Raw genomic sequence first — 21666 nt, forward strand, 5'->3', positions numbered from 1 at the left:
TAAATGAATTGTGAAAACGTTAAATAGAATAAGGTGAAAAGCACGCTTTTGCATAAATGGCGAAAATAGACATGGTAAAGAAAAAAATCTCCCTTTCGAAAATAGAAAATTAGGCACTCTTTAGAAACACACAATGAAAAAAGTACCTTTTAGGACTTTTAAAAACGTATATCGGAAATAAGCACCTTTAACCCTTTCTCTCGCTCCCGTGAAAATGACGGGGAGAGGTTTCGCCCTCTATTTCTCGCTCCCGTGATATTGACGGGCAGGAGTGTTCAGTAGTAACGCACCAATAAGAATAAAACTAATTAATTTCTTTTGCCCGGAAAAAATTTATTTCTCATTTTACACACCAGGTGGCATTACCAGGATATTTTTAAGGTAATTGTAGATAGTTAGTTTATTTTAAACTAGATGACAGCTCTAATCAAATACGTGTTACAAATACAAAAGCCAAAAAATAGGCACTTTTATTACCGTTTTCGTGAAAATTAACCGATCGTTAAGGGTTAAGCACTGTTTAAAAACGCTACGCACCATGTGCTTTCTATACGTTATTTGTTTAAAAAAATATCACAGTACAACATTTCAAAAAAATATTTTACAAAATTAAAAATATACTTATGTTTGCCATTAGAAAACCAGAAATATAGGTGCTTTTTGGTAAGAAAAAATCGTTTTCACATCCAAAAAAATTGGAGGAAAAATATAAAAATGGATGAAGAAATCTCTAACAAGGAATTCGTTTGTGGTTCGTAAAGTTATCATCATACACAAAATGAAGGGGAGTTGGGCTCCGTATCATAACACTTACTCTTTTGGTACCTTTACTGCCAAAGATAGAAAGGGAGAAAAAAAGGGAGAAGAAGGAAGAAAAATGAAATAAGAAATGATAAAAATGTCTGGCACAAACAAACAAACGAGAAAAAAAAAACATTCTCTTTTTATTCGCGAACGTTTTTTGGTGCAGTCGAACGTACGTGAGGTTGTGTGAAAAAAAAGGTACCAAATGGCCAGTCGCTGTAGGGGAAGAAAAGTCGTAGATTTCGAACGTGTCCGAAAAGAGAGTTTTCTCCATTGCCAGATTCCCTTTCTTTTCTTGTCGTTTGCGTTTGGGGATATTTCGAGTGGTGGGTATGGGGATAGAGAATAATATGAAATGGCACTACATTGAGGTGGATTGTATGCATTTTTTGGTTTTTATTTTTAGTCCATCCAATAAATGGGAAGCAGAAACTATGCAATCTATGTTAACGGTGATTTACTTTAGCAAAAAAATAAATAAATAAAAATAAAGTAACTTAGGAATGCTATGCACAGTTGAAAACTAAGTACTGCTTTTTTTTCCTAACTCGATATTTGTTTTTTAAACCAATAAAATATTTGTAGGCGCAAACAAGTATCCGTAGGTAAAATTAACTTTACAAAATATTTCCACGCTGTAAAAATTGGATACTCAATTCTCATGAAACTTTCTTCGTTTTTGACGAAACCATTTCCTGGTATATGCTCCGAGCGAATATTTTGTTTTAGTGGCGAAATAACTATCACCAATTTTCGAGCAAATGAATTTTGTCAAAAGTAAAAAAATCTTTTATCATTTTATTTAAAAAAAAAAAAAATACAGGTAGCATCGTTGATTTTCTTTTCGTCGGCTCCATATAGTAAATTAACGTTAACCCAATAACACAGGAGCAAAAAGAACGGAGAGATAAAATTACATCCGCGCCCGAAGCGAAATTCGAACCCGGGATCTTCGAGGCTACCTCCTTGACCACCATGCAAGTGACGTCGTCATTATTCTAATTTCGATAATCTATACCTCATTCAAATTTCGTCATTATAGTTAACTATCTCCATTCAATTACGTTGTCATTATTCTAGTTTCGATAGTCTAGGTTTCATTCAAGTTTCGTCAGTCCAGTTAACTATCTCCATACAATTACGTCGTCATTATTCTAGTTTCGATAGTCTAGGTTTCATTCAAGTTTCGTCATTCTAGTTAACTATCTCCATACAATAACGTCGTCATTATTCTAGTTTCGATAGTCTAGACTTCATTCCAGTTTCGTCATTCTAGTTTCGATAGTCTAGACTTCATTCAAGTTTCGTCATTCTAGTTAACTATCTCCATACAATTACGTCGTCATTATTCCAGTTTCGATAGTTTAGACTTCATTCAAGTTTCGTCATTCTAGTTAACTATCTCCATACAATTATGTCGTCATTATTCTAGTTTCGATAGTTTAGACTTCATTCAAGTTTCGTCATTCTAGTTTCGATAGTCTAGACTTCATTCAAGTTTCGTCATTCTAGTTAACTATCTCCATACAATTATGTCGTCATTATTCTAGTTTCGATAGTCTAGACTTCATTCAAGTTTCGTCATTCTAGTTTCGATAGTCTAGACTTCATTCAAGTTTCGTCATTCTAGTTAACTATCTCCATACAATTACGTCGTCATTATTCTAGTTTCGATAGTCTAGACTTCATTCAAGTTTCGTCATTCTAGTTTCGATAGTCTAGACTTCATTCAAGTTTCGTCATTCTAGTTAACTATATCCATACAATTACGTCGTCATTATTCCAGTTTCGATAGTCTAGACTTCATTCAAGTTTCGTCATTCTAGTTAACTATCTCCCACAATGCACTGCGATGAGGTTCCAAGTTTAAGAAACATTTTCATCATAGATTTTAGAGTTCGCATTCTCCACAAATGACGAGTTTTCGTAACGAAATAATTCGCAAAATTTGCGAAATACAGCTAAGGATTACAGAATCGCCAAAAGTGAAAGTTTCATTTTTGAGAGTGCATAGAATAAGCTCTCAGTTTTAAGTTATAACTAAACACAAAACTTTTAAATTTTATTTTAACTCAAGGCAGAAGGCGTAACAACTGCTCTCCAGGGACCAGCGAGACTTTTTCGGAAAGCGATGGTATAATGTAAAGAGCGCTTACATAGTCGACTACGCATTTATTTAATAGCTCAGTGGAAAAATTTGAGAAGCCAAGATATCTCGTTTATGATATAAGTATTTCGTTAAAATATGACATTTCGTCTTTAGTAAAAGGCAAGTCTTCTGAAATACAATGTATTTCGCCCGTGGAGAAAAATTCGTTTTTCAAAATTGTACTAACAAATAAATAACTACAGGAACAAAAACGATAATTGTTCTTAAAAACTAATTCAAAATCAGTTTTTAAATTGATTTCCCAGATTTAGCTGAACATATATTTTATATTACATATATATTTTTTATAACATATATTACAATATATTTCATAAAACAAAAATAATTTTTCGTAAAAACTGAAATTTTAAAATGTCTATTAAAAAATATAAAATCTGTCTGTAAGTAATTTGAATTGGAAAAAAAAAAGAAAATAAAAATATGCCAGAAATAAATTAGAGAATCAATCAAACTCAAACTATGCAATAAAAAAGTATAAATCCTTTAAATGAGAATGACAGTTCCAAATTAAATTTCTCTTTTAAAAATTTGTGAAATAACGATCTCAAATTAGAGAATAAAAACTAAACGGAAAAATATGAAACAAAAAAAGAATGGCATCAGTGCATAAATCTTCAGAACTAAGGAGATAAAAAAAATGAGAATTAAATAGAAATTAATATTTTTTCAGCACGGGAAAAATTTTCAATTAATCATTACATTTCTATTACTGAAAAATATTAAGAGCATTCATAAATCTAAAGATGTGTGAAAAATTGAAATATTTATGTTTATGTTTGAAAATTGTGAAGACTACTTTAAAATATCTGGTTTTCTAAGGGGGAAAAAAGAAATCTGAGATTCCTTTCTTGATATCGAATTTAGAATTTATTCTTTTTTTGTAGGAAATAGAATGAAATATCCAATTTTTCCCTATAGTCCCCAGTTGTGGGAATATGTAAATTGTGCGGGGAATGTAATTGATTGCAAAAGACGGAATACAAGAAAGTACGTTTATGTTTTCAATCCCTGGATAGAACGATAAATTCAAATAAATACTTGCTTCACTTCGAAAAGAACCTCATGCACAAAATAAGTTTCATTTAGAAGTAGACTTTATTCTACTTTACTTGAGGAAAATGCTAGCAATACATTTCCTAAAATCTCCTTTATAATAAAATATAAAAAAAGCAAACAAACAAGGTTTTCACGCTTTTCAAGACTGCTGCTATCCATTTCGATAGGTAATTTGTTTTCATTTCAGATAAAATGCAAGCGACTTCTAAACTTTTATTTGGAATCGTCTGCTTTTTCTTTATGCGATTTTCTGATTCGGAGACATTTTATTCTTTTATTTTAGTTCGAAGGTTTTTTTTTCTTTATTATTATTTTAAAAATTATTATACGACTTTTTGCGACTAAACTGGGGTAGCATATCTTTCGAAGTTTTGGACGCAACAAAATTTAATATTTCAGAAATAGAAATCAGAGAACAGGAGAGGATGTGAAAGGAAAATGGCAAACCTTCAAATTTTTTATTTAAGAAATGTTTTTTCTTAGAACCTTGTTTTCTTATACAGAAAATGGGTTTTAATTTTATTCAAAAAATTAGAAATTGAGATATAATGTTGTAATGAATTATAACTATTCTTCTTTTTTATACAAAATTTCATGTTCAATACTTTTCCTAAATTCTGCTCAATAATAAAAAAAAAACAAAAACGAAAAAAACGCTGTTTAAGATTGCTGTTATCCATTTCTATAGATAACTTGTTTTCATTTCAGAAAAAATGCAAGCGACTTTTAAACTTTTATTTGGAATTGTCTTCTTTTTATTTATACAACTTTCTGATTCAGGAATATTTTTTATTTTATTTTAATTCAATTTTTTTAAAATTATTACAAAAACTATTATGTAACTTTTGTGGCTAAAATAACGTACATCTTTGTGCGTTGTGTGAAAATAAAATGTAATAATATAGAAATAGTAATTAAAGAAATAAGAGGAAGTGGGTTTCAGGCAAATGTAAAACATTCACATTTTTAAAATAAGAATTTTTTTTAGAAAGTATTTTCTTTTATTTCCTGCTTAGACGAAATATGTGTTTCATATATCTCCTTTTCCGTTTAACATTACCTTAAATAATGCATTTGCTTAAATCTCTGATAAACAATTTAACTACAATAAAGTTTTTAGTATATCAACATTAACCTATGTAAAAAATAAAATGAAATTAACAACAAAACAGCAATAAAAAAATTTTATTTAAAATTTTATGCTTTTTTAATGAAAATATTTGCTTTCAACATCGTTTTTTATTATTTATTTTTCTATTATTATGACTTATTTCATATATTTTCTTTTTTTAAATACATTTTACCCTTATTAAAAACCAAAACAAGATTGTATTTACACTTATTTGTGAGTTTTTTAAAGGTAATAAAGGAAAGCGAATCACGAAACATAATAGTGAATATCAATTTGTAGATATTCACTTCAATTTTATTTAATAAATTCGAAAAAAAAATCATAAATTTTAAATCTAAAAGCAATGAGAAAATATAATTCCACAGTTTGCTGAAATTACTTATATAAACCACATTTTACTTGCATTTGAATTGGCAATTAAATTTCACTTTGTATAAATTCAGAGATAACGGTATTGCTAATTATAATTAATTTGTAATTCATGTAACGGTTCAGTTGGTAATTATGTCATAACGGCTTGATTAGCAATACAAGTATCAACTAAGTTTAAGTAAAGTATAATTTAAATTATTATGAAGGGGATGTTCAAATATTATTGAAGCATGTTTTTTGGAAATTTTGACCCCCAACCACAAATCAGTAAAAATATATTTGCTTTAGCTCAAAAAGTTAATCGTGAGGGATAAAAAAATTGTGTTAAAAACTTTGAACATTGCGGCATAACTTGACATATTGTAAATAATTAAACAAATATATTTACATAAAGTATAATTTATTTAAAGTACGAAAGTTTACGTAAAGTATAATTCAAATTACTATAAAGGGGTTGTTCAAATATTATTGAAACATGTTTTGGAAATTTTTGACCCCTAACCGCAAATCAGTAAAAAAAAAAAAGCAGAACACAAACATCCTCCTTTGCTTACGTTACATTGTTAGTTAAATTTTTAAGTATATTTGCTTTAGCTCAAAAAGTTAATCGTGATCAATAAAAAAAAATTGTGTTAAAAGCTTTGAAAATTATGGCATAATTTGACACACTGTAAATAATTAAACAAATATATTTGGTAAAAGCATAATCATTTCCTTAAAAAACCACATTTATATCATTTATAATAGCTAAGTAAATTTTCCAATTAAAGTAACAATTATTTAAATATATTTTAAAAACTAGTAATAATTAAAATTGATTTTATGTGCCGTGGTAGCCCAGTGGTTAGAAAATCAGACTTCGATCCGGAAGGGCCGGGGTTCAATCCTCGACTCCGCTAAAACTCATTGAGTACTTGCGATATACGTGCCAGTAAAATCTTTGAAATCATAAGTCATGTGGTCGGTCACCGATCAGTATCATGGGTTCAGAGATCTGGAGAAATTTTCCTTCACCTTCAGATCTATGTCTAAATCGAAGGAGTGGCATCACCAATGAGTTGTGCTGCCATCTATCGGTGGAGTTCTGAACCAATACGTACTTTCACCCTTGCGGTGCTTTATTGTCAAACGAACGTTGTGTTCCTTAATTCGCAAAAGGCCAATGTCTGGCGAGTTTGGATTACCCAAGTGTCATTAGAAACAACAACAAAATTTATTTAAAAAACAAATTACGAGTTTTATCTTATTTAAAAAAATATTAATCGGAAAATTAAAACTAAACAGCGATGATTTCACATGATTTATTTATATATTACATTAAATATAACTGTTGCAAACTGATAGAATTGATAAAATCACTCCGGTATTTGTCTAAATAAAAGGATCTACCATTGAATTCTCTAAATCTTTTATCAATAAAACAAATTACAAAAAAAAAAAAAAAAAAATACTGTGAGACTTTTGGTTTATATAACTTATACGGGAATAAACAAATTAAAAGTCAGCACCGTTTCGAAATTTTCTAAGTTTGTGATATGGGATTTAAAAGAAATAATTCTTCAAGAATTTGAACTTTCTGGATGAATTTGAAATACTCGAAGTATATATTTTTGCCCCAAAATAAATTGCACCGGAATCATAGCTGAAATGGAATTAATCATGAGAAGAAATGTCGTGAATTTAAGCTGGAGTTTAGCCAAACGAAAAACGTATAAAAATTCGTCATTTTTTTTCCTCTCCTTTTTCTTTTGTGTTTGACAATAAAAGCACACCCGTTGAAATAAATAAGGAAGAAATTCGCTATAAAAGTCTTCTTAAGAAATTCGGTATTTTTAGTAAATTATGAACGAAATTATAAATTTTTATGTCTCGATGAAATAGCAAAAAACATTTAAATTTACATTTATGTTGTATTTTAATTATGGGAGTAGGGATTGATGCACAAAATGAGTATGGTCTGTCAAATGTTATATAAATAATAATGTATGTTATGTAAATATGTTATATAATGTTATATAAATATAATGTTATATAATGTTATATAAATATAATGTTATATAATGTTATATATAATGTTATTAAATAAATAATCTCAAGAAAATAAAACGGTAATATATTACCTGATAAAAAAACTTCAAAAATATATAAATAGGAAATAACAATCGACTTGTTTCAAAATCTCAAAAACAAGCGACCATTATCAAGACTTGCTAGATGTGAATGAGAGAAAATACAGTAGTGATTTAAAATAAAAAACGAAAATGGAAAAATAAAGCTTAGAAACAAAGAGAATAACTACAGTAGCCGAGAAGGGCAAATCAGGATAAAATGCACGCACACACGCTATGGAAAGGGTGGTAAATGAATATTCATTAAAGTTATTTGGTACAAGAAAAATTAAAGAACGAGAAAAATCATTTAAAAGTTCCGTAGTCTTACACAGTTAACCCATATGAACATTTGCAGTTGCCGCAACCATAATACGGTGCACAGTTTTTTTTCCCCAATGGCAGGCTCTGAATTTGAATCTTTGCCTATATTATGCCAGAATTGTTGCTCATTTCGCGTTACCCAGTGGGCACCTGTGAACCAAAGTCACGGAGGCGAGCAACATTGCCCACGCCACACTGCCACAAACCCGTTTATAGGGTGGGCCACATTCACACAACATACACACAACAGAGGCCACATACACACAACAGAGGACAGCACAAAGAGAGAGAGAAACATCCATGCCCAGAGCGGGATTCGAACCCGCAGCCTATGGCTTCGCAGTCAGGCACGCTAACCGCTCGGCCACCTGGCCGGCTACGGTGCACAGTAAAACTATATCATAGTCTTACTGTGTACCGCATATAAACTGTACAAAAATAAATCTTTCTTGTACTTGATCACATGATAATATAGTATCAACTGAACGGAAATGTTGAAAACCTTATTAAGGTTTAAACATAATGGTGCGAAAATAAACACTGAATAAGGTAAAAAGTAATGGAACATAGAGTGCCGGCGCTTTAAACCTTGAAATACATTTTCTCCCGGAACAAGTTAAGGAACAAAAAAATCTGATATAGCGTAATTTTTACAGTATTAATTACCATAAAATCACTGAATCACTCTAATCAAAAATAAACATTACTGTAAAAATTACGGTACAATATTTTACGGTGCAAATGGATTTTACTGTAAATGGATTTTAGGGATGATGAACCGGAATTTGATCCGGAATATTTTACAGTAAAGTTCAAGGTACAGCAGTATAGTACAAGGTTCCGTTGAACGTGTACTATTTCTACTCAGTTAAATTGTTATTATTAATTTTAAATGAAAAATAAATAATCAAATTTTCATATTTATTTTTTTAACTGAGCTTTTCTTGACAGCAGCACTAAGAAACATAAGAATGAACTAAAAATATCAATATTCTAAAAAATAATGCTAGTGGTATATTTCGTATTTTAAGTAATAATATTTAAATAAGTTCCATAAATAAGTCAGAAAAAACGCACTACTTGCACATACTTGAGGGGAAAAGTTAAATTCACGCCTAGAATTTACGTTTGGTGATGTTTCGAGTAAACAGCTTTTTTGAACTTTGTTTTGTATATTTTTAGCTTCAACTGACAGAACAGACTGACTTTAAAAAACTTTTATGTCACCGGACAAAAGGTAGTTAAATTTTATGATTGTGTCACGCAGTTACTTGACTAACAGTAGGATACGTGTGTTACCTACTAAGCAACTATCCTCTACAAAGAGCGAAGATGGCTTGTCTTGTTGTTATTTTTACGGAAATGAGTTCTTAGTAGTATTTTAAAACCGTTTATGTGGTGATTGTTTAAAGAAAATGCTACCGTCAGAAAATCAGAGCTACCATAAATCACCAGTTTTAAGAGGAATAAAAGAATTTAAAGTTAAAACCGACAAACAAAAAACGCCGAGGATTAAATTTAAAGAAAACTCAAATAGAGCATTAAAAGTGTAGTAAGAAAAAAAAGCTATAAATACAATGGAACCGTGGTGGCTCAGGGGAAAGAGCGTTATGAGGTGATCCAGGTCTGAATCCCTGCGGGGGCTGGTTGATACAAATTTTGCTCCCGACATGCACCGACCACAGCGTCGATGTAAAATATCCTCAGTCTCAGACGAACCATAGGTTAAATTCCCGTCGAGCTGATCGTGGAAGGTTTCCGCGGTGTCCCTCTCCTTGTAAAGCAGGTGTGGGTTAGTTTTGTCAATTAAGTCCTCTACTAAGGCTAGTTTGTCCTAATGCTTGATCATGGAGTTCCCTTGTTTTCCGTGTTCAGCCCAAAATTACAAGACTACGAAGTTGAACATCGATAGTCTCAAACTTGGACTCGGTTTCTGGCTATTCAAAGCAGGTTATGGAATAAAATAAAATAATCTGCATAGTTCTATAGATTTTCTGAAATTAAAAGAAATTTAAAGAAAAGTTTTGCTTACCATTAAATTTTTATTTCTTTATTCTGTTCTTTACCTCAATTGTTAAAATTAATTCTTCTATTTTTAAATAATTAACGAAGAATTTCATTGGTTGCTCAAAAATTATACTTACATAGATCATTGAACATTGATTGTTCAGAAATAATTAGATCATAACTAATAAATAATCAGATATAATATATAATTAGAAAACAATTCATTTAAATCTAACATGCTTATCTCGTGTACTAGAACACTGAGAAACCTCCAGAACAACTTTTGATTTAATGATCAAATTCCACGTGCTTAACGGTTCGTTGCTCACAACTTTTGATTTAATGATCAAATTCCACGTGCTTAACGGTTCGTTGTTCACAACCTTTGATTTAATGATCAAATTCTACGTGCTTAATGGTTCGATGCTCACAACTTTTGATTTAATGATCAAATTCCACATACTTAATGGTTCGATGTTCAATCTTAATAGTTCGAGGGCCTCGCCTTAAATATGCCAATAAATTAGTGCATATGATGATTTAAAAACGCACTGTCTCTGAATGAACATGACTTTTTTTCGACAGATTCGGATTTCTGATCCTATTAGATATCCATCCACTTCAGTAATATTCTCTTCATTAGAAAAAGTCATTTCTAAAAATGTTCTATATATCTAAAAAAAAAAATGATGTGAAAATTAACATCTAATTTTTGGAATGGGTAATCAAAATAAGTGGAATGTTTGGCTAAAATCAAGGACAATTACTTCTTACATTTCATTTTCATAAAATAAATAAACAAATTAGTTATGGCCTATCTATTGGTACAAGAGGAAGAACGCACTTAACCTTTCTTTCCATAGCTAGAACAAGAATTCCGTCAACTATGTATTTCCGGATTAATTCACACAAGAATCTAGGGCACACTCTAGTCTCTCACCTTATCCAAAACCCCTATTTACCTCAGGGCTAGGGGGTAGAAAAACGACGATACCCGATTTTCTGCAACACAAGATAGCAACGCACAGAAAAATTGCTTGTCAGAAAGAATAGGGAGCAGGAACAGTATATATACGTGTGTTACAACCCTATCCGGGGGGCGGACGGGAAAACTCAGGCAATCCGGGAGGATCCGGTACATGGATGGCAGATTCCCGATAAAAAGGCACTGGGACCGAGATGATGATGATGTATTACTCCGCCAGTCACTCGTCGACGTTCTTTTCTCTTAGTCGAGAAAGATGAAGCACCGCGAAAGAAAAGAGTCCCCTCGGGATTTCGTTTATTTCTAAGTAATGCTTTTAACATTTATTTTTCTCCGGATTTCTTACGAGCTCAACACAGAGGTGTTGAAAAGTAGAAATTTATGAAGGAAATCTCTACTGATTCCGTAATGGTTTTAAAGTATTGGCATTCTTTTCCCTAAAAGAACATTTTATGTTCTTTAAAATTGAGGGCTTAGGCTACTTATACAAAAAACTATGTTTCTTCTCTTACAGTGTGTCGAACAAAATGTAAGATGTTTGTTTTATTTTCGAAAAAATGCACAAGGTGTAAACTCAATAGACATTTTCCCGACTAATGGAGCTAAGAATTGAACATTAATTTGTATTTGGGCGCATATTGAAAGGTATATTTGATGAATTAAATGCCAGCAGAAGACAAACAAGTGTGGTCGAAATTCACAAAAAAATTAAGATAAATTCATGTCACCCTCTCATTTTCAACTAGGTTAATCAAAAACAGAAAGCCAAAGCAATAATGAAAAATTGTATTTAAGACTTTAATCAACATTTTCTTTTGCTCAACACACTTAAAGTTTGACCAAGTTTCAGTTTTAAGTATTACTAGATCGTGTTTACAATTATATGTTAATGTAATAAAAAATTTAGCATTTAGTTATTGAGAAACAAGAAAAAATCCCAAATGATGTTTAGTATCATATTAAAGTTGACGGTATGTTCGCCCCGATACTTGAGTCAAAAGTTGTCTTCTGAGCCTGGTTAAAAAACACCAGTTTACGAAAGTCAACTTGCTTTTAAATCTACTTGCGGGAATATGATGTTTGCCGCCCTCACTTTAAAAGGCTGGTAAATTCTACGTTTTACCGGAAAAGTCTATGATTTACCCAAGTGGATAGGTAACTCCTATGTTTCACTTCAAAGACTTGACAAAAGGCCTAATGGAATTATATTAAAGTATACATCGAACTTTTACCAAGTCACTTTGAAAAAAACTAGGTTTTACGGGAAAAACTTTTCGAGACTTCGGTTTTTACCATTACAACTGCAAAAGCTCAAAGTTTGGTAAAATCTCGGATTTGCCAAAATAACTTGGGAACTTCTGGGTTTTACCGCAAAGACATGTAAAATGGCGGTATGGAATCATATTAAAGCATGCTTCAGACATTTACCAAGTCACTTTTGAAAAAGCTAGGTTTCCCCGGTAAATCCTATGATTACGAGATTTTACAGTAACATTGCCATTAGTAAAATGCTTAAAAAATATCAGAAACTGCTAAGTTTTAATCTTTTTAAAACTTGCAGACGATCCCCAAAAAGAAATGGCGAAAATTGTTCTCAGAAGCCGGCACCACGGGACGTGTCCAATATATCGACAGCTTGCTTTTCATCCGGGGAAAAATTTCGCTGACGCTGCAATGTTGCAGCGCCACTAATCTTAGGGTCATAAGAGAAATAAGGATAAAAAAAGGAAAAATAAAAAAAATACGAAAATCGGGAAAAGGAGAGATACATGGGATAAGGAATGAGGTGCAAAAAAGAACAAAGAAAAGAACAGTGCAAATTTTTATTGCAGCAGTTTTAGAAGAAAAAAAAGATGAATTGTAATTGCATCTCTCTAAAGATACATTACTTTGAGATCGTTTTGTTCCAAATTGTTCCTCTTTCACTATATTTTGTAATAGTTATAAAGCAATTCAGCTAAACTGACGTAAAATTATTTATTAGGAACAAATATCAGAACTTTCAAGTTTGTCATACAGTAATCCAATATCTATGATAAGAAATACGAATTGGTTTTTATAGGTCTTAGTTTATTGTAATAGAAGTGGATTTGATGCGTAAAATCAAACTCGCTGAAAGGGGTCTGATATAAATTGCGAAGCTTATTGGATTAAAATTTTTGATAACATATTTTGTCAATGCTCAGATTTTTGAAAATTGCTAAGTAGCAAATTCCGAAAAAATTTTATATTTCTGGACGAATTTAAGCGACATGTTTTGAAAATGCTCAAAATTCTTGAGAAAATTAAGTGATATATTTTGAAAACGTTCTAATTTCAAGACGCTGTCATTTTTAGGTGACAAATTTTTGAAAACGCTCAAAATTTTAAAAACGTTACAATTTCTGATAGATATTAAGTGACTAATTTTTAAACGCCAACATTTCTGGAACAAGGTAAGGGACATATTTCTAAAATGTTCAAAAGCATATTAAGTAATATAATTTGAAAACGCTTAAATGTTGGGAACCTATTGCTATAAGGTGACAAATTTTGAAAACCGTGAAACACGTTAAACAACAAATTTCTAAAGGCTAAAATATCTAGAATCAGGAAAGTGACATGTTTTTAAAAACTAGAGTGCATTAAGTGACGTACTTAGAAAATGCTCACATTTTTAGAACCATGTTTTACTCGACCAGAATATGACACAATTAGAGTATTTTACCATGCCTTTAAATAACACGTTTATAAATGGCATAAGACCTTTAATATGAAACTTCGTTGTGCTCTGATACCTTCTAAAATTATTTTCTTTAAATTACATATTCTTTTATATCATTAAGATCTTCAGTTGAATTAATGGCCTTTGAAAAGTATATCCACAATAAGGATGTCTCGCATTTTCTTTAAGCAACTGAACATTAACAAATGTAGATTTAGTAAACACTCAGTGACGTGCTTGTATTGCATCGAATGCCATAGTTTCAATTTTTTTAGTATTGTTTTAAGCATTGATTACTACTAGTAGCAGAGTGATAACCTCACTGTACTTGGTCAGATAGTGCAATCTTAACATAATCTTAGTGTAATCTTAACATATTCTTTTATATCATTAAGATCTTCAGTTGAATTAATGGCCTTTGAAAAGTATATCCACAATAAGGATGTCTCGCATTTTCTTTAAGCAACTGAACATTAACAAATGTAGATTTAGTAAACACTCAGTGACGTGCTTGTATTGCATCGAATGCCATAGTTTCAATTTTTTTAGTATTGTTTTAAGCATTGATTACTACTAGTAGCAGAGTGATAACCTCACTGTACTTGGTCAGATAGTGCAATCTTAACATAATCTTAGTGTAATCTTAACATATTCTTTTATATCATTAAGATCTTCAGTTGAATTAATGGCCTTTGAAAAGTATATCCACAATAAGGATGTCTCGCATTTTCTTTAAGCAACTGAACATTAACAAATGTAGATTTAGTAAACACTCAGTGACGTGCTTGTATTGCATCGAATGCCATAGTTTCAATTTTTTCAGTATTGTTTCAAGCATTGATTACTACTAGTAGCAGAGTGATAACCTCACTGTACTTGGTCAGATAGTGCAATCTTAACATAAAACTCAGGGTACTTCAGGTTTTGACCGCTTCTTGCACCTTAGTATGTCCAATACCAGCTAATTTTATACTTCTTAAATCACAAGAATTCTTTTGCTAGAAAGAAATATTTTCTGTGCTTCAGTTGTTACTGTTAATTTGAAAGTGAACTAGTTTTCAAATATCACTAGAATAAATCATGATCATCATAGAATAAATCATCATCTCCATGAATCTAGAGATGTTTTATCACTTGGCCAGAGCATAGGCCAGCAAGACTGCATTCTATCTTGGGTTAATGTGATAACCTTTCAACAAGTCGAATCAACAAAACTAAATTTTAATTGCAAATATGCCATCTCCATATGCCTAATAATAATTTACGTGCGCTTAGATAACTTGATCGCAATTATTCTCTTTAACAGTAGCCTGTATGATACCATGATGTCATTTTGAACAAAGAGGTGGCAGACTTGATATAGTTGAATGTTGCTAAAAAGCACATATTGAATGGCAATATTTATAACCTGATGGGCACACACTAACACCAACCAAGAAGTAATAGTAGGCTGCGTTAGATCTGGAGCCTCCAAACTTTCTGTACCTAAGAGCGCAATCTCAAATCCAGTCGGGCAGTAAGCACAAAAGATGAGTATATAGGGGATAAATACCCAGGAAATATCACGGAATCTCACCTAGGAAATACTCAAGAATCTCACATTAGAGAAGTTTTTCAAGGTGAATTAATAGTTGGAATTTAAACTTTTATTCAGCATTTTTTTAAGGAAAATTGAAATATTTTCATCATAGTAGCTGCGAGCAAAAAGTTGGGAAGAAAATTTGTGACAGATATGTATAACAATGCTGCCAAAAAAGACCAAAAGTAAGATTTTCAAGAAAATTCGCATAGCATGCCACGTTATAACTGTTCTTTCTCAAGCTTTCTGTACAAGTAATTGAGACCAAAATCTCAAACGATACATCATATTAACAGGGTTGCCACAGAAAAAAACGAAATAAATAGTTGCTTTTAGTAGTCTAAAACATGAAAATAGTAGCCAAAAACTAGGAAAATAGTTGCCTGAATACGAACAAAATTTCATCAAAAATATGACTAAAATATTGTTAATGACTCAATTGTCATACACCATTCAATCAAGTTGGTGGCAAATATGGTAATTTTTATATAAACGTAAATGTTTATATATATATGTGTGTGTGAGAAAAGTGATTACTCAAATACGAAATTCACGCATCGCAATATCGTATTAATTTTTTTTTTTTTAAAAATCATGTGGAATTTAGTAGCAATAATCATTGAAAAGGCGATCGAGAAATGAAACAGACTTACAATGGAGTCTGTGCAGATTGCACGAATTAAAAAGTGTAAACCTAAATTTACAATTCAAAATTTTTTAAGAAAAAAAAGTTTAGCGTCTTCAGAAACTATCTTGTGGGGTGCAGATTTTCCACCCAATTCATGCTTCAAAAAAAAACAAAAAAAAAAAACAAAAACAAAAAAAAACATTGCTAGTAGTACAGAAAAGTCTCCCAATAGTCTCCATTTTCCTGAGAATAGTTGCTTTTTTAGCCTTTTTAGGCAAAAAAAAAGTTGCCATAGGCGCCTAATGGCAAAAATAGTTGCAAATAGTTGCATTTTAGTTACCTGTGGCAACCCTGTATTAAATATTTACTACGTGTCTATATATAGCAAGAGCTTGGTGGAAAAAAAGGTTTTTGAAATAACTGTTAGCTTTAATGTCTGCGCTTTATCAAGAAATACGGTATTCACATATTATTTGCTTCGTTTGTGTAATTTTAAAATCGAATAATTTTCAATTCGATTTTGCTGAACAATATTTTTTAATTCTATAGTTCCGATATCTGGAAAACAAATAATAAGCGAGAGAAAAAATATAATTTTTTAAATTCGTCTTAAAAAATAAAATCTCTTTAGAAAACTAGAATTTGTTACATTTTATGCAATATCCTTACACGAGAATCCTATTCACAACTCGATACCATCGCCAATATCGGAATAAACAATCTACAATTAAAACCGAACCGGTAGAACATCGCATCAGATGTGATAAAAATCAAGCAAATAAAGGCATCGACGAAATTCCTCAACAGCCACAACTTATTCTACTCATCAAGTAAGACAAGATGGAATAATAAATTAATAGCCCAATTAAAGTGTGCCCGAACTCACTCGCTTTCAACAGACGAGTGCGCCATCTATTGATTTAATTAAGAACCCTTGTCGAATAGAAAATTCCCCTCGGATTGTTTGCCCCTATGCAATACATTATTCAAAGGCTCTGTTAGGAAATTAGGGATGGAGGGGTTAAGGGGGTGTGGATTTTGATCTGAGAAAACGTAATAGAGGCAAATTTCGCTGCTCTCGTATGAAATGAGAAGAGGCGAAAATGTAATAGAGTTAGGCCATCTGGGTGTGATAAATTTTCTCGGACGAGCCTGAAACGTCGAATTTTCGCATCAGGCGATGCTCGGGGAATAAACAAAAGCAAACTCTTTTGTTATTTTTTACTCACAAAACTTTTTTTTTTTTCGCTTGACGAGTATTTATCGAATCGCAAATTTGCTTCATCAAGAAAAGGGAAAAAATATAAACTCGATTATTGGCGAAGAAATAAAATTTTAGACTATCAGAGATAATAGAATTGTTCTATGTTCGAACTCAATTAACATAATATTTTTTTCAGGACAAGAATTTGCAGTGACAAACATTTGTCATGACAGCAAATTTTAAGTAACATTATTTTTAAAAAAACAATTGTTAAAACAAGTAATAATTCAATATAAAATTTCCTTTGTGAGTCAACTTTGATAAAATTTACTGAAAAGGCGTCTGAGTCTAAAATTTGATTAATTACCCGGTGTACTTTTAAATATTTATTATTACGATTGATATTAATCAATCAAACAGCAGATACATCAGTCACAGTAAGGTTTAAACGTTAATTAGAATATTTTTACTAAGCTGTTGTGGCCTCTCCATTATTTTATTCCTTATCTGCTATTTTAAGTATTATATAATATTAAAAAAGTCATATTGGATAACAAGATCAACATTTCAAGGATTCGAAAAAAAAATGCATTTCAAGGGGTAGGGAAATATTTAATCATTTTTTCACATTTCATAAAGGTCCAAAAGAGGTTTTTTGGTGGAAAAAAAAAACGCAATCAGATATTTTTGCGTCTTATATAGTTATATAGTAATGGAAATACTTATCTGGATATAATATTAGGAAACAATTTGATGTAAAAATTTTACCTACAGAAAGAATATTGTTTTTAACGATGCCATAATCTGGTTATTTATTCTAAGAGAATATTCATACATAATTTGTACTGAAATGCTGTTAATTAATTAATTAATTGCGGTCAATCAGCTTGATCAAGTAATCCAGTTTTTATTTAAATCAATGTTTTAATTTTAATAAAAAATATTAAAATACTAAAAAAATTAATTGGGCATATAAAATTATATGCATAAAACCACATCCATAAAAACTAACCAAAAAGAAGTAATCAGATACGTCAAATCAATTATGAGCACCGAAATACGTGTTTAAAAAAATTAAAGATGAAAAAAACGTTTCGTTTTTTTTAATCAGTTACACATTTTTTGCTGTTTAAAATAAAAATAATCAAAAAGATTAAACACAAAACAAAAATTCAGTTGTAGTCGATGACTATTCAAGATAAAAGGAAAAGAAAAAATAGAAAAAGAACTTGTGACACTAAGTGGTTCTATCAACTTCAAAAGTAATATTATAAAAAAAATATAATAGAAACCATCTTCTCCCATTTACGATGAGCATAAGTAATTTCATAAAATCTTAAGGAGTAAAATAAGATAAAATACTCGATAAGCGTTTAGAAACAATAAAAATATGCTTATTTATGCAAACGAACATATTCTACGATTGCTTCAACCGTTTATGGTTATTACTGCATTTAGGATAATTTTTTTTTTCTTTTTTTTTTCCCGACACTTATCGTTTGCAGTCCTTTTTTTTTTTTCAAACGATAAGAAAAATAATTTAACCGAAGTTTATGTTCCACTGAGTGGCATCAGATTTCAAGCTCAGTTGACAGACTATTTTTATACTGGATACAGAAAATGAAGATAAGGAATTCCCGACGCGACGTCGTAAAAATAAAATTGAGAAAAAAGTATTTATCGAGATTCGAAATAAGTAAATAAATATAAATGCGCTTTATAAGAAAAAATAACTAAAAAAGTTTTTAAATATTTAAACTTTATCTTATCGAACAGAATTTAAAAGTTCTTTAATAAAAATTTAAAATACATTTTTCCAAAAGGTAAACCATTTAAAACATTTTTTAAATTCTGAATATTCATAAATAATCTATAATAAAATACCCGTGTCAATATTCATCATTAAAATGTAATAGCAATGACCGTTGATGAACATAGGGATTAATTAAAATGTGATGATAACTTCATTTTATGCTAATCTGTAATTTAGTTTTTATGCTAAAATATTTATTTAATACAATATTAAGATTTTAATATCACTTACACACGTTTGTCATTAACGTAACATAATCAACTTGTATCGTATGAACTTGTTTGTAATTTACTCAAAGCTTATTTTAATAAAATTACCAATAAAATATGGTTTAATAATATGTGATAAAATTTGGTAATTTTATCAAGATACTTTAGAGCATGACATAAAAAACCATTTATTTGGTTAAATTCACGTTTCAGTTTTGTATGTTTTACTAAATGAGTAATAGTAAGAACTATAATTTTGAAAACAAAAAATTCCGGGTAAATCTTCACTATATGAACGGAAAAATTACCGAATGAAGGATATATATTTTGGTTTATAATATCATAATTGTTTTTTTTTTTTTTTTCAACAGAAATATCATTGCTATACAGTACGATGATTTTACCAGATTTGTTTTTTCTCCGTGCATAATTAGCATTAAGTTTACAACTCAATAAGTGAAAAATCGGTTTATTAGATTGAACGTCATAAAGATATTTCGTTTACTATTTAGCGCACAATATTTCTTTAAAAAAAAAGTCGAGTAAGGAATCATCAAAAAGCAATTTCTCCCCAAATTACCATAAAGTAGAATATTACCAATCAAATCGTCTTGCAGATCGTTCCTAGCAACCGTTAAAATGCTATAAGTCACGATCGCTACGACAACTTAAAGTCAGCTACCATTGACATTTCAATCAAAAATAACCTTTGGTCAGTTGCATTATAGATTACTGCCCCCAAAGATAATCGTTTATTTTACAATTACCTTTAGCTTTTCCCAATTTTTCCTCCCCCCCCCCAACCACCCTTCAATGCATCCAATTTGCTGCCATACATGAAAGAATAAAAAAATAATAATAATGATCAAGAAACAAACTAAATTTTGAGCTTATTTTTAAGAAAAGGTCTCGTAATGACTGGAAGTTCGCCATTTTTGAAAAGAAAAAGTTTTTTTTAAAAAAAAAGAGAGAGAGAATGCGCTATAACGGAGAAAATGCAATTTTACGACCAGTTGGCTCCGGAAATAGTCTTTGGAAGTAAAACGCCATACCTGGAACATAGTAGATTGAAAAATTTTCTGCTAGTTGGACAAGCATAAAATTATACTATCGCAGAATTCTTAGCTGCAACCGTACCATCTTGCTCAGTGAAGGAAAAGGTAGATTTTCTTCTTTGTCGTCTGCGCGTATTTCATCTTTTGTTCGTTCATGGTACACTGAGTAGAAATGATTTATGTTGCCATTCCACGTGGAATAAAGTTGTAGTTTCGTTTGTTGTTTTTTTTTTCTTTCCTATTTTCATACAAAGATTCTTTCTACCATTTTGTGCATGTAGGTATATGGTCGCTTTTCTAATCATCAGTAAAGTATTTTCGCTTCCGAAAATTCAACCAGCTATTTTCTACAGCCTTCCACAAGATTTTTTTTTCTCCACTTCTCCCTTGTTCTAATAGAAACCCATCATTTTTTTGTAGTTTTCATTTTTTCATGCTATATTGTTATTAACTTCGCCCTTTTCCCCCTTCCACGGCTGTGTGCAATTTGGTTTGGCAAGTCGCCAGATACGATGAAGTGAAAGAAATATCAAACGATAAAAAAAAGTATACTCACATAGAAGCGTTCGAAAAGTATTAATGAAAAAAAGTCTTCGTGAAATACATTTCCTTCCGTACTTATTATTTCGTGTCTTTTTTTTTTTTTTCTTTTTTTCGTTCTCTACACATAAATGAATAGGTTAACTAACATCTTCCTTTTTTATGTTTATTTTCCTTGAAAAAAGTAACGACGATGTTGATTTTTATCTTCTCTGATTTATTGAGTTTATATTTATAATTTTTATACAAAAAATTTCTTTTTTTTCTTTTTCTTGGATGGAATGATTCTTCTAATATAAAAATTTGATGAAATAATAACAAAAAATAGCTCTCAAAAGTTAGTAGACAGATAATTATAATGTACCCATACAAAATAAAACGCTGCCAAAACTTACAAATTAACTATTTCATTTTTACCTTTAGTGTAGAGTACATACAAATAATAAGAAATAAATTTACATCTTTTATACATAAAGTAAGAGAATTAATCGGTAAATTTTAGATGTTATTTTATAAGATTGGTACATAATGGATAAATTTTAAGTTCAAGAGTATAATAAATAATGAGCATTCTTTTATAGCAAATATTATTGATTTAAACTTGCTATAAGGAGCCATGATTTGAATACTTGGCACAATATAGTTGAATTGTTGTAAATTTTATATAAATAGATAATTGTGTTCCATTATATCAATGTTAATGATAAATAAAACTAGAGTTGGAACTGGTTTTAATTATCTACTAGTGAAATAAACTCTATTTAAGCCTGTGTTTCTCAATCTGATTTACTCGAAGAGCCGGTAAAATATAGCAGCATTTTATACCGGACCAATAAGGATAGTAATTGTTAGTAATATATACACATTCAAAATTGTGGCACTTATAAAATTTTTTGACTAGTTCACTTCTGATTATTAATATATTTCTACTTTCTAAAAAAATTCTTTGGGCCAAAAATTATTTAAATATAAGTTA

General features: G+C 30.4%; 1 protein-coding gene and 1 long non-coding RNA gene across 22 annotated transcripts in view; both read right to left on the bottom strand.

Annotated features, from left to right (window-relative positions):
- The window catches only part of LOC107436679 (RNA-binding protein Musashi homolog Rbp6), a 480532-nt gene that overhangs the window by 179809 nt on the left and 279057 nt on the right, over positions 1 to 21666 (bottom strand). The window lies entirely within an intron of this gene.
- On the bottom strand, positions 13115 to 16064 carry LOC147810930 (uncharacterized). Its single transcript, XR_015433031.1, has 2 exons — positions 14539 to 16064; positions 13115 to 13984 (listed from the first exon to the last, which is right to left on the bottom strand). It is a non-coding gene; the product is annotated as an uncharacterized LOC147810930 (long non-coding RNA).

Source organism: Parasteatoda tepidariorum, chromosome 4 (assembly GCF_982258835.1).
Source record: "Parasteatoda tepidariorum strain Cologne lab strain chromosome 4, Ptep-v5.0, whole genome shotgun sequence".
Classification (NCBI taxonomy): Eukaryota; Metazoa; Arthropoda; class Arachnida; order Araneae; family Theridiidae; genus Parasteatoda; species Parasteatoda tepidariorum.